The following is a 13,536-nucleotide window of genomic DNA, read 5'->3' as shown; positions in this document are numbered from 1 at the left end:
ACATGGCAGTGAAATGTATGGTGGTAACACAGCATTTTATTCTAGCAACTTTCCAACATTATACAAGCAATGTTTAAAACGTGTCCCTGGTTGTCCCCCCACCAATAAATTTCGGCTTTTTCCAGATTTCTTGTGCTGCAAAGTTCAGAGATACAACTGCGTGTCGAGTAGATTTTACAAGGAGCTGAGAGCTGCAGGGGAACAAAACTTTAGTGCTGCTTATTCTGAGTCTGATTGCATTAATAGCACAACAGGTAGTGTACTTGCTTTTGATGCAGAAGGCTGTGGGTTCTACTCCCACAATAGATAGATGCTTTGCTAATACTGTACTGTGTTGTAAAGTGGGTGGATGCTGCAGTCTTTTTTGGCAAAGATACCTAGAGTAGTAACTATGAACCTGTTATCAGTTTGCCATACAGTCCCTATTGCGATATTGCTAGCTTATTTTGTTTTTTAATGCATGCAACATAGGCAATTTATTCCTCAAGGGCAACAGGCACTTTATTTGCAGATGAATAAACAGTGACATATAAAGTTGTTTGCTAGCAGCAACCGCTTCATTGTTACAGATTTCTTTAATGTGGAATTATTTAGATGACTTTTACTGCTTCAGAGATTGTGCATATTTACTGATACTGGTGGACTGTAGAAGGTAGAGTAGACTTTTAAGATGGAAATGTTCTGAATTGGGTAGTTTTGTCATTGGTGCATGCATTTTGTTTAATTGTTTACTGGAAAAATGTTCAAAACAATAAATTTAAAATGCCGTTTTGTACAAGGAATATAATTTAGTAGAATCAGGAAGGTGTATCAAAGAGCACATGTATGTTTCATGTGCAAGGGGCCTATGATTTGAAAACAGCCCAAAGTTAATCTTTATCTGCCACTGGCAAAATGTATTTTCTTTGAATGTGGGTTTCAATGCTGTTTCATTGAATGTGCGTTTCAAGGGCAGAGAAGTTTTTAATGTTAAGCCTGTTTTCATTGAGGCTGCATTGCTTTGTTTAGCAGATGTCTTAGTGTTTGTGCTGTAAAATGCAAAATAAAACTTTTCAAATGAAATCCAGATCATCATAGAAGTAAAGCAGTATGCACATTAGTGTTTATGGTAAATGGAGTGATATAGCCAAGTAATGGATCATTGGAATGGCTGCAGGGGGGAGGGCTCCATTCGACCATGATTTTGTGAGGGGGAAGACGGCAAACTCAGACAGCCCCAGCTGAACTATACCTCCCAAATGTCCAGATTTTCACAGAATGAATAGATTTTTGCTTCTTATTTTTGGTTTGTTCCTCATAATATTTGTGGTTTTCTGGAAAATAATTTAGGAATTAAGTCACTAATGACACTGAGTTTCAGACTTCATAACCTTCAGAAAAATGCATGCTGAAGTAAGACCTTTTCTAGCAACTGTCTCAGTTTATACAAGAGCAATTTTTAGTACTGTTTATGTTCCCCCCAATATATTTGGCCTTGTCCAGATTTATTGCATTAACAGGTTGAGAGGTACATACAAATAAATTGCTTTATAGAATTAGGCATAGCCAAACCTCTCAACTGTCCCCGAATTTGGCTCAAAATGTTGCTCTTCCCCTAATAATCCCTCCGCAAAATAGCAATTTTGGAAGAAAACATGAAGGGTTTACAATTTAGAAATAACTGTAATAATCAGAGTTATAGATTACTTTTATTTCAGAAATGCATGTAGATTCTTTTATTTTGTCAGCTGCTGGAGTTAGCAGTACTATTATAAAAAAAATGTCCCTTCTTTGGCAGGTTCCCAGCTGTATTGTGTGGCTATTTTATATTTTTGCATCACATTTTTGGTCCATTTTTCATAAAATTGTTTTTTTGGCAAATTAGTGGTAAATCATTAAAGACTGAAGTTAGAAAATAATGACAGACATTTGAGTTTCAGATTTCATATCCTTCAGAAAATTCATACTAATGCAAGACCTACTATTCTATTATCTTTCTAAGTTTATAAGAGCAATATTTAAAAATTGTCCTTATTTTTGGGCCTTTGTCCCACTTCTATGTATGGCTTTGCTCTGATGGTGAGGTATGACAAATGTGTCGGGGCCATCAGTCAGCCAGAGACATTTCAAATTGTGGCATACTTGTTGCACCCCACTCCCCCATGTAGTGACTCTGGATGTGTCCAAGCAAGGCAAGGAGCATTTGTGCAGTGTAAATGTGCAGGGTATCCCCCCATCCAAGGTAGACACAAGTACTACAGTGGCTTTTCATCTGTTCTTGATTTTGCAGAATGGTCTGGTTTCTGTCATATATGTGTACAGTTGATTTATGCTTATTACTCAAAGTGCCTGTTGCTCTGTGTGTTAAGTAGCAATGCTTTAATGACCATCAGGTAAGCTTGTCTGAGATCATAACATGCAAGTAAGCTTTAATAAGCATATTGTTAAAGAATTGCCAACACTGAAGCCTTTTGTTGTTGCCATGCAGAGAATACTTAACTAGATAATGTATAAGCATTGGGTATTGAACTGCATATGACAGTATTTGTAATAAAGGACAGGATTACATTATTTTAAGAAGCTCATTACACTTGTTGGAGACTTCCAGTGATCTCTGAGGGCTTTATCCATAAACTAAACAGAATGTCATTCGTGTGTGGTCCATAACCTGTACAGTAATCCTTTAAGCAATGTATCTTGAGCTTGTTTGCTTTTCATTTTTTTTACTTTGATCATGTTTTCCCCATGAAACAAGTAGATAGTTGTCAGGCAGCAGGTCTTTTTTGGATAAACATTTTTACAAGTGGGGGCATCACAGAGATTGCTACTTTCAGCATGTTACTTGGTACTTTAATAAAGCTGACTATAAATTGTACTGCAGTGCAAGGAGAAGCGGTTTGAGCTCAGTGCTGCATGTTTTTCTTATACTTGATTTTGACTGGCATTCCAGTAATGTATTTAAAAAGTAATTTATTTTTTTATGCTTCACAGCCTTTTTGTTTCCATCTAGATATTAAGTAAGCTGTCAAGCAGCCAATGCATTGAAATATTTTTATTCTTTTACACTTCATTTGTCTTGATTGGACTCTCATAATGAGGGTTTGGCACCCAGGGCAGCATATTTAATTAAAGTTTAGTTTTTGTGGTTTTGAGCATAGCTCCTCCCCTTTCTAGTTGTCCGCACCCCTTCCCATTGACCCCACCCATTCAGTTATCTCCTGCAGCCCCCCTTTGATTTGAAATCACCAGCCGCCACTGATATTGGTCACTCTATTACATGATGTTTTGACTGTCTCTTGCTGAACCACGTGTTGGCCACCATCAAACCATTTGCCAGACAGAAGCTTAGAATGGCCTCTACTTCTTTATTCCTGTTGCCCCACCCATGTGGCCCCAGGCAGTCCTCATATCTTGTTCTGTCTGTCCCAATATGTGTCTTCAGATCACCCGTTATCAACACCAAATCATAAGCCTCCATGTTTCTTTTTCCCTTCATCATTTCCTATAAGTTCAAATCCCCCCATTTTATTTCCTCTAACTTACAGTGAACACTCTAAACCTTTCTATTGTTCCTGTTCATTTTTAAATGTGTTCTTTAACATCAATAGAAACTATGTATATTTTTCACATTTACAGTGCCTTAAAACTTCATTTTCCAATACAGCTTGTCATACTATTCAGTACATATGTATGTATGTGTGTTTGTATGTATATGTATATGTACATACAAAAATATGTGTCGTCATCCCCTTTGGGAAAAACCCAGTTACCATGAATTACCACATTGATGGTAGTCCACTGAATGCAGAAGGCATTATAAGAGATCTGGGAACACAAGTTGACAGCAACCTCTCTACTGGCCACCACATTGCCACTGTGGCCAGAAGGTCCTTCTGTGTGGCACATCTCATTACTAAGGGTTTTGCATCCCGGAAGAAAGAGGTCATTGTCTCCCTCTACTCTTCTCTCATTAGGCCAGTCATTGAGTACAATGCCCCATTTGGCATGTACCTCACTAGATACCTGCAACAACTGGAAAGGCTGCAAAATTACCTCACAAAGAGGATCCTAGGCCTTAAACACTTGTCCTATATGGACAGACTCAAAAAACTCCAACTATTCTCTGTGTCATATCATCTACTTAGAGGCGATCTCTGCTTGACTTACAAAGCAATGTCTGACCCAGCTTTGTTAGAAATGCTACATCTAAAGAAATCCCAATCCCTCCACATCACATGCTCCAGAGACCTCAACCTCATTACCACAATTAACAGAACATGCTGGATGGACAGGTTCAGTGGAAGCCACGCACTCTGCAGCCAAGACTGGACTAGCTGGTCAAGAGGAGAAGGTCAACACTTGCACCACACCACATGGAATACATAGCCCTCCGGAACACACACCAGCACTGCCTTCACATAAAAACACAAACCACACACCCACCTTCGCCGAGGCTCTCACAGCAGAGCCCTCCAAAGCAGAAATGCACTCAACCACCACAACACAACACTAATCACACGACGCATAAATCTCCTAAACAGTGTGCCACTCAAGCCCCTAAGACAAAACAGCATCCCCAACACACTAGTCATAGGTGACTCGATAGTGAGGCACACTGATGTCCCACTCACTAGGCTGAATAAGGAGAAAGTAACAGTCAGCTGCCTGTCAGGTGCCAGGATCCGACACATAACGCATGCACTTTGGTCTTCTGTCATTGTACATGTGGGTGTAAATGCCCTGAGATGTACCTCCATGGACTACATGAAAAGAGACATGGAGGAGCTCTCGGATTATGTAGCCCAGGTGGGTATGACCCTAGCCCTGAGCAGCATCCTACCATCACCCAGAATGATACCACAGTACAAGCAGAAAATGATTGATTTTAACAATTGGCTAAATTTCTGGTGTCATTCTAAGGGAATCCAGTATCTGTCTGCCTGGGATGATATGATTGACAGACCTCAATGCTTTACCAGAGATGGCCTACACCTGTCACTCCTGGGCTTCCGGATACTGGCCAAGGCTCTTGCCACTCCTATAGTGCCTTTTTTAGGCAGTGTTCCAAAGACCAAATTACCACCATAACAGCTACAAACAAATGCAATCTAAGGGTCATGTTGCTCAATGCTAGAAGTCTAAAATCTCAAAATGCACTCACTCGAGGCACTCCTTAAAATGGAGAACATCGACATTTGTGCTGTAACAGAGACCTGGTTCAAGGAAGCAGAAAGTACCCCTGCACTACCAGGCTATAACTCATTCCACACCTTTAGGTCCCAGAACTTAGATCGAAGCTCCAAAGGCGGTGGTGTCTCCATATTCATAAAGGATGTGCACAGCTCCAGACTGGTAGCCCAACATAACACATTAGAGATACTTCAGGTGCAGTTAACATTGGGTAAGATAGCGATTCAGGTCATAGCCTGCTATAGGTCCCCAATCATGTCCCAAGACTCACACTCCACGTTCCTAAGTACCCTGGAGAATATTAGGGTCCAACCTAACACTCTCTTGCTAGGCGACTTCAACTACCCATCCATTAACTAGGTAAACTACTCATGTACCAATACACTTGCCCAACGTTTCTTGGAGTTCATTAATTCCAATGCCCTGGACCAGCTCATTCTTACCCCCACTAGAAGTAGCACATCCTTGACCTGGTCATTATTAACATGAGTGACCATTGCTCTACACCAATAGTCAGCTCCTCCCTGGTTAGATCCGACCACAAACTAATCACCTTGGAAAACCACATCCCTCCCTCCCCCCAGCAAAGGTAACCACCATGAAAAACTTCTCCAAAGCTAACTTTGGGATCGTAAAAACAGAGGTGGGTAACTTTACTGCACCCATGCAAATTGAGAATAGTTGCATGAATGCAGAATCATACACCAATGCACTGTACGAACATGAACACAAATGCATGGATCTCGCAATAAGAATAGAACCAAGACACTCTCCTCCAAAAAAAGGAAGCCAATCTGGTGGTCCCCTGCCATAAACAAACTCTACAACAGAAGAAGGAAACTGATGTGGAATAAGGTGAAGTCCCAAGACTGGAAAAATTCCCTTATCTGCCCCAACAAAAAGTTGAGATTCCTCATCAAGTCCTCTAAAGCTAGGTATGAAAACAGAATTGCAGCAGATAGTAAAGACAACCACAAGGACTTCTATAGTTATGTAAAGAATCTCCATGGCAATACCCAGATTTACTCTGAGCTACAGCACAATGGTACCTCCTATACTGAGCCAACAGATATTGCCAGTATACTGGCCGACAGATTCAGTGCCAACTTTACCCCCCCATAAGACCAATCACAATACCAGTAGATTGCCAGGCACCCAGTATTACTGCTACACAAGTTAAAACAGCACTGTTCATGGCCAAGAATACAGCTTCTATGGGACCTGACAATATCCCTGGTTGTGTTCTATATAAACTGCAGAGTGAACTGGCACCTCACCTGTGTGCTCTGTTCATTCACAGCCTCACCTCAGGCTTTGTCCCTACCGAATGACACACTGCTACAGTTATCCCTCTCCACAAAGGAGGAGCGACTACAGACCCTGGAAACTATTGCCCTATTAGCCTGACAAGTCTGATATGCAAAGCTATGGAACGCATCATCATGGACCTAATAAATAAGGATATAGGGAATCTCCAAACTCTGTATCCCACACAGTTTGGTTTTGTAAAGGGTAGATCATGCCTGCTCAACTTGGTCGACTTCTTTGAGTCAGTCACCAGAGTTGTGGATGAAGGCAAGGTGGTTTATACAGACTACCTTGATCTGGCCAAGGCTTTTGATACCATTCCCCACTCAGGAATCATAGAAAAACTCACTAAGCTTGGCATCAACCCCTATATCACTAGGTGGGTTGCAAACTGGCTCACAGATAGAACCCACAGTGTGAAAGTAGCTGACTCCAAGTCAGACTGCCAATTAGTCACAAGTGGAGTCCCACAGGGTTTGGTCCTGGGTCCTCTCCTGTTTGGTATCTACTTCTCTGAAGTCCAGGCCAAAATGAAGGGACTCTGGCTGACAAAGTTTGCAGAAGATTACAAGTTGGGAGCTATTATTAACTCCATAAGTGATGTTGACATCTTACAGAATGGCCTCACAGAGACCACTGACTGGTGTTAGAACCATGGCCTTAAGCTCAATGCCAAAAAATGTGTCATCATCCCTTTGGGAAAAACCCGGTTACCATGAATTACCACATTGATGGTAGTCCACTGAACACAGAAGATGTTATAAGAGATCTGGGAACACAGGCTGACAGCAGCCTCTCTTTTGATCACCACATTGCCACTGTGGTCAGAAAGTCCTTCTATGTGGCACATCTCATTACTAAGGGTTTTGCATCCAGGAAGAAAGGGGTCATTGCCTCCCTCTACACTTCCCTCATTAGGCCAATTATCGAGTACAATTCCCCATTTGGCATGTACCTCACTAGATACCTGCAACAACTGGAAAGGCTGCAAAATTACCTCACAAAGAGGATCCTAGGCCGTAAACACTTGTCCTATATGGACAGACTCAAAAACTCCAACTATTCTCTGTCTCATATCACCTACTTAGAGGCGATCTCTGCTTGACTTACAAAGCCATGTCTGACCCAGCTTTGTTAGAAATGCTACATCTAAAGAAATCCCAATCCCTCCGCACCACATGCTCCAGAGACCTCAACCTCATTACCACAATTAACAGAACATGCTGGATGGACACGTTCATAACCCAGAGACTGCCCATGCTATGAAACAGACTTCCCATACATGTCAAGCAGAGTACCTCGCTGACCCTCTTCAAGAGAAATCTTGATGAGTGGATGGGAAACAGAAAATTCACCCCAGGGATAACACCAATGGCTCTACTCGACAGAGGCACTGGAAACTAAGGTCAGTTGGCACTATGCCAGGGTAATCCTATGGCTAGGCTTGTAAAGGCCCCAAGGCCATTAGCCTAGTACACACTTATGAACCTATGAGCCTATATAATATAATATGCACACACACACACACACACACACACACACACACACACACACACACACACACACACACACGCTTGCACATAAATATTTATCCTAACTGTAGAGTCCAGATAAAGAGTGCAATAAAATTCAGGTCTGGTACAGTACGCAGGTACAAAAATGTATCTACCTGTTTACTAATTGCCAGTATTTGTCTAAACTTTCAGCATGTCATCAAAGCTGCTAAATTCCTAGATAGAAGATTATTAGAGATAAGATAATTCATAAGCTGAGAAGGTATACATTTTTCTAAGATCTTAGATAGGGGTGATAGAAATGCAATAGGTCTGTAATTAGAAATGTTGATGTTGGTTCCCCCTTAGTGTAGAGGTAATATATAGGAAGTTTTCCAGAGTTGGGGTACATAGCTTTCTTTAGTGGAATGATTAACTAGTATTGATATTGGATAGTTTATAGCTTCAGCTGCTAACTTGAGGTAGTCAGCGGGTAGTTTATCTGAAGGAAGGGTGGTAGGTTTTAGTTTATTAAGCAATCTTCTTATAAGACTTGGTGAAACTGTTTTAAGTGAAAAGTATCCAGTAGAACTTTAAGGTACACTTGGGAGTTTTAGTGGGGTAGTATTATTTGTTTTGGTAAGGTTTAGGATGGAACTGGTAAAGTAGATATTGAATTGGGTTGCAATTTTATCATGTACGTTTACGGAAGAGGGAGATGGGGTGACTGAATGACCTAGTTGTAATAGTCGATTTGCACTTTCCCAGAATTTTTTAGGGTTGTTTTGGTATTTCTGTTGTGCTGTTATATAGTGTGTTTTCTCATTTCTAAGCTGGTGACAGATATTCAGTGTAGATGAGTTTTTATTAGAATGGTAATGTGTCCAAACCTTCTCTCTACTTTTTTTTTTGTTAGCCAAGGGGCATACTTTGCTTTGGTACTAATGATTTCTAGTGGTGCTTGACTATTAAGTATGTTCAGGAATGTATCATTAAAATATTCAACTGCATTGTCAAGTGGGAAGAATGAAAGAAGGGACCACTTACAGTGTTTTAAGCTTACTATGAAATTTTGAGAAGAGAAATTTATTTTATTTATAATTTGTTTGAATATTATGGTTTTGGGAAGATGTATACTTTGATGAAGAAGATAAGTAGGTAAATGATTGCTTAAGCTATCAAGAAGACTAATCTGAATGAGTAGCAAAAGAAAGTTTATTAGTTAAGATCCAATCTAACATTGAATGTCTATTTGAATGTTTATCTACTCTAATTGGATATTTTATTAACTGGGAGAAGCCATGTAAATTAATGAAATGTGTAGGAGTTTCAGATAAACAGCTTGACCAGCCAAGATTAAAGTCACCCAAGATAATGGTTTCTTAGGAAAAAGTAGCTGATTTCCAGTTTAGAATGTCCTCAGTTAATGTCGGATCATTGCCAGGGGGAATGTAAATAGCTATTATGACTATGAATTTATTGGGGTTAAGTTCCAGCCTAGAAAACAATATCTCTGTATTACTGAACCTTGGTGAGTGTGGATCTAGGTAATGAAGTTTGACTGAGTTTTTATACAGAATTGCTATACCACAATCCCTCTTAATTAAGCCTGTCTTATCTAAGGATGTCATAACCTTGTAGAAGCATCTCACTATTGTATATTTGAGGTTTAAGGCATGTTTCTGTTAAGATGGCAATATGAGGAGAGTAGAAGGAGAGAGATGCATGCAGTTCATGTATTTTACTTGACAAACTTCTTAGAATTATATATAACAGAAGAAGATCAGATTTTGACTGGGAGAGATTAATATTATTTGTTGGTTGTGCTATACTTGGTTGTAGTAGAATAATGTTGGGTCCTGGGTTTGGGCGAACATTGCCACAGATCATAAATGCAGATAATATTTGTATCAATAGGTTCTGATATTTTAGTATGCATTTCATTTGTTTAAAAGTAAAGAGGGGCTCAATGGGTTTAGGAGTATATTTGTATTTAAAATATTGAACATTGGTGGTATTGAACAAGCTAGAAGAAATGTGACATTGGATTATGGTTTTGTGTTGTAGTGAAGAGGTAGAAATAGTTGGAGAGGAATAGGATACAAGAAGATGATGTTGGTAGGATATAACCTTAGTGAGAAAGAAAAGAAGGATTAGGAATGGAGTGCAAGTAAGAAGCATAGTGATCAGGAAAGTAGAGTAAAATAAAGAAGTAACAGGTACTAATGATAGAAGGATAAGAATAAGAAAGGCGAGCAATGAAAGAATGGGACGCATAGATAAGTGCGAGTATGTGTATCTGTTTAAAGTGTAATTGACATGAAACAAGTATAAATGTTTGTGAATTGTGTTAGGTGAGCTATAAAGATCAAATGAGTGGAAAGTTAGACTTAAGAAATGTAGATGGATGTGTAGCTTCAGGGAGTGGTTTGTGAATCTTATTGGAAGAGGTAGAAAGGTCAAGTGAGTGAAACAATTAAGTCAGTAAATGTGATTGGATGTGTAGGATAAGGGAGTAGCTTGCTTAAGATAAATGTGGGAGTAGTGGGGGCAGGTGAGATTTGGGAGCAGGGGAGGGGAGTGGATTGAGCCCAGAGGCTGAACAGAACAGGTAGAAATGATGACACCAGAAACGAAAAACAATCTACAAACTAAAATTCTGTATGGAACTATCACAGGTTAGTGCACAAAACACTATTAAAGTGAGTCCTTTAAAACATAAAGAAACAGTAAATATTTAAAGAATAAAATTTTTTTTATCAAATACAGTTCAGGATAATGAACTTTGGGAGGAGGGGAAACCTAAACCATAGCGTCTGAACCAGCGCACATGCAATGTAATTTACAAATAACTATTTCTTATTCTCTGCAACTGAAATGGTAAGGGTTCTTATTATTACAGAAATAAACAAGCTATTACACTGCTGTTCTTGCTGTCACATGTGGAGAAGTACTGAAATGGAGCTGCATTGAGAAGGGAATGCAGACTGATTAGCTACCAAAGATGCCAGGTAGTATATTATTTAAGTGGGATTGCAAAAATAATGACTGCAAAATAAAAGATGAAAACAATATATTAACAAGAGTATTGTCAAAAGTTAAGTAATAGTACAGTGATAGCTAAATGCTTAGTTAGTACTGCTATTACATAAAGTAACTAAACCACAACCCATGTATTGTACACGACTCTTGGGATTTTTTTAACTATACTAAATCCAGATTTCTTTAAATGAGCAAACATGCTCCTTGATTGTAGATGTGGTAGATTTATTTTCATGTATCCCCCATGAAATTGGATTGGAATTTTTTGAGGAAGTGCTTTTAGAACACCAACTTTTTGATAAGACTGAGACATATTTCTTGGTAGAATTGATCTATTTGGTGTTGAGTAATAATTTCCTGTTCTTTGAGGGGAAATACTACAAATAAGTTAGTGGGGTGGCAATGGGGGTGGCTTGCACCCCCATTTTTGCCAAATTATTTATTTATTTTTATTTTATTGCATTTGTTTACCGGGATAAGTCCACTGGGCCTAAAAGAGCCCATTTTCAGTGGAGGCCCAGGGAGAAAAGCTCCAACGAGATACAGAAAAAATATAAACATTAATTAGTACAGAAGCAGAAACAGTGTTAGATAGTAAATATAGTAACATATACAGAATATATACATAAAAGCAGGAATTTAGTTTGTTTGATTACAGCAATATATACAGAAAATATAAATTAAGTTATGGCATCATAGGAGAAAAGGTTTATGCTCAACTCCAGATTCGCCCCACTATGGTCTTTCTATGGTAGATACCTGGATGGCGGTGGGACCCACTTGAAACAGAGGTATTTCTAAACTATTTGCCTAGTACCACAGATTTTTTAAGATTTACATACAATACAAATCCACGTTATTAATTTTTTGGATGTCCAACTTGCAGTATATAATGGGGTACCAACGTCTAGTATATACAGGAAAGAGACTTTTTCCAGTTGTTATCTCCAGTGTAATAGTGGCCACTCCATGCACACTAAGAAAAACTTAGTAAAGGGCCAGTTTATCAGGGCTGCTAGAATTATCTCAGATGATGATCATTTTGAGAAAGAGTTAGACAACATGCCCTCTATGTTTTTAGACAGAAGATACCCCTTGAATCTTTTAAGGTCACTGAGAATGGAAGTGGTGGAGAATAGGGAAACAAAATTTCAGTGTATTCTACGAAAACTGATTTGTTAAAGGGGATAGGTTTAAATAAACAACCTAGCTTGGAAAATTTTCAACATGGGATGGTTATTAACTATGATGGTTTAAGTAATAAAGTAAAAAAACATAATTTCTCAGAACTGGGTTATTGTACAAAATGCTGAGGAACTTTACCAGCAGCTGGGGGACAAACCTACCTTCCTTTATAAAGTACACAACAATATTAAGGAAGTGTTAGAGAACTGCACACAAACCTATAGAACAGGTGCTATTAAATGCAGCAGGAATAACTACTGCTAGTAGATAGTAGATACAAAACAGGTTACCTTGAATAACACTTGTTGAACAACAATTATATTTAAGAAAGGGGACTGTAATTTAGTAGGGTTGGCATATTTAGCCATCTGTAACCAGTGTTTCTCTTTTTACATAAGGAAGACAGAGAGAAAACTTATTTATTTATTCATTATTTTATTTTTTATTTTACATTTGTTGACCGGGCTAGTCTAACTGGATATATGTGCATTTTCAGTAGAGGCCTGGGAAGATAAGCTCCAAGACATGATCAAATACAAATACAAGTACAAACAACAAAAAGCAAATATTATAATAATTAAATAAAACTTGCTAAAAAGATTTATGAGCACCTGTATGATGTGAGAAAGGCCAACCTGAAAATGCTTTATTCGGACATTCATTAACTTATGTTGATTTTAAAAAAAATTATATTTGGTATTTTGGAAGTAGTTCCACATGATAGCAGAGGAGGTGCCTGGGAAAACAGATTAGAATACAAGGAACTCCTCTGGCAATTTAAACTTGACACTACATCGAAACCTGGTCTTAATGACCACATTTCAATTAATTACATGTTAAGAATGAGAGCAGCTAAATTGTGAAATGTATATTTAAATATACTTGCTAAGGTTTTTTAAGAACCTTTCCCCCGAATTCATGAAGCTTGGCGCAAGTCCGGCGTAAGGCTTGCGCCGGCCGTGCGGCGTATATATGGAGTAGTAGTGCCATATGCATATTAATGAAGGCGTGCATCCACCACAGCCACGTGCATAGGAAATGTGCGCGAGTGCATGGGGTGTAACGAAGTTGCGGAGGGAGGCGTGTCAATGTCGGCTGTCGATAAGCAACCTAAACTGCTGAATATTATATTTCGCCTGCAGTAATAATCGCACCTATCAGTGTCCGTGGACACTGAAACGTATACAAAGCATGCAAGATAGTCCCTGCAAACAGAAAATGAAGAAGCAAACACAAATGCATGGTAGGGAATAACAGGTCCCTACCCTTGAACAAATGACAGAAAAAACGTGTGCCCGTAGTCCAACGTAGTGTTGATAGCTATACCATGTGGAAGTGA

This window comes from Protopterus annectens, chromosome 5.part1, assembly GCF_019279795.1.
Source record: "Protopterus annectens isolate FY-2018-M chromosome 5.part1, PAN1.0, whole genome shotgun sequence".
Taxonomy (NCBI): Eukaryota; Metazoa; Chordata; order Ceratodontiformes; family Protopteridae; genus Protopterus; species Protopterus annectens.
This window is presented reverse-complemented; position numbering follows the sequence as displayed.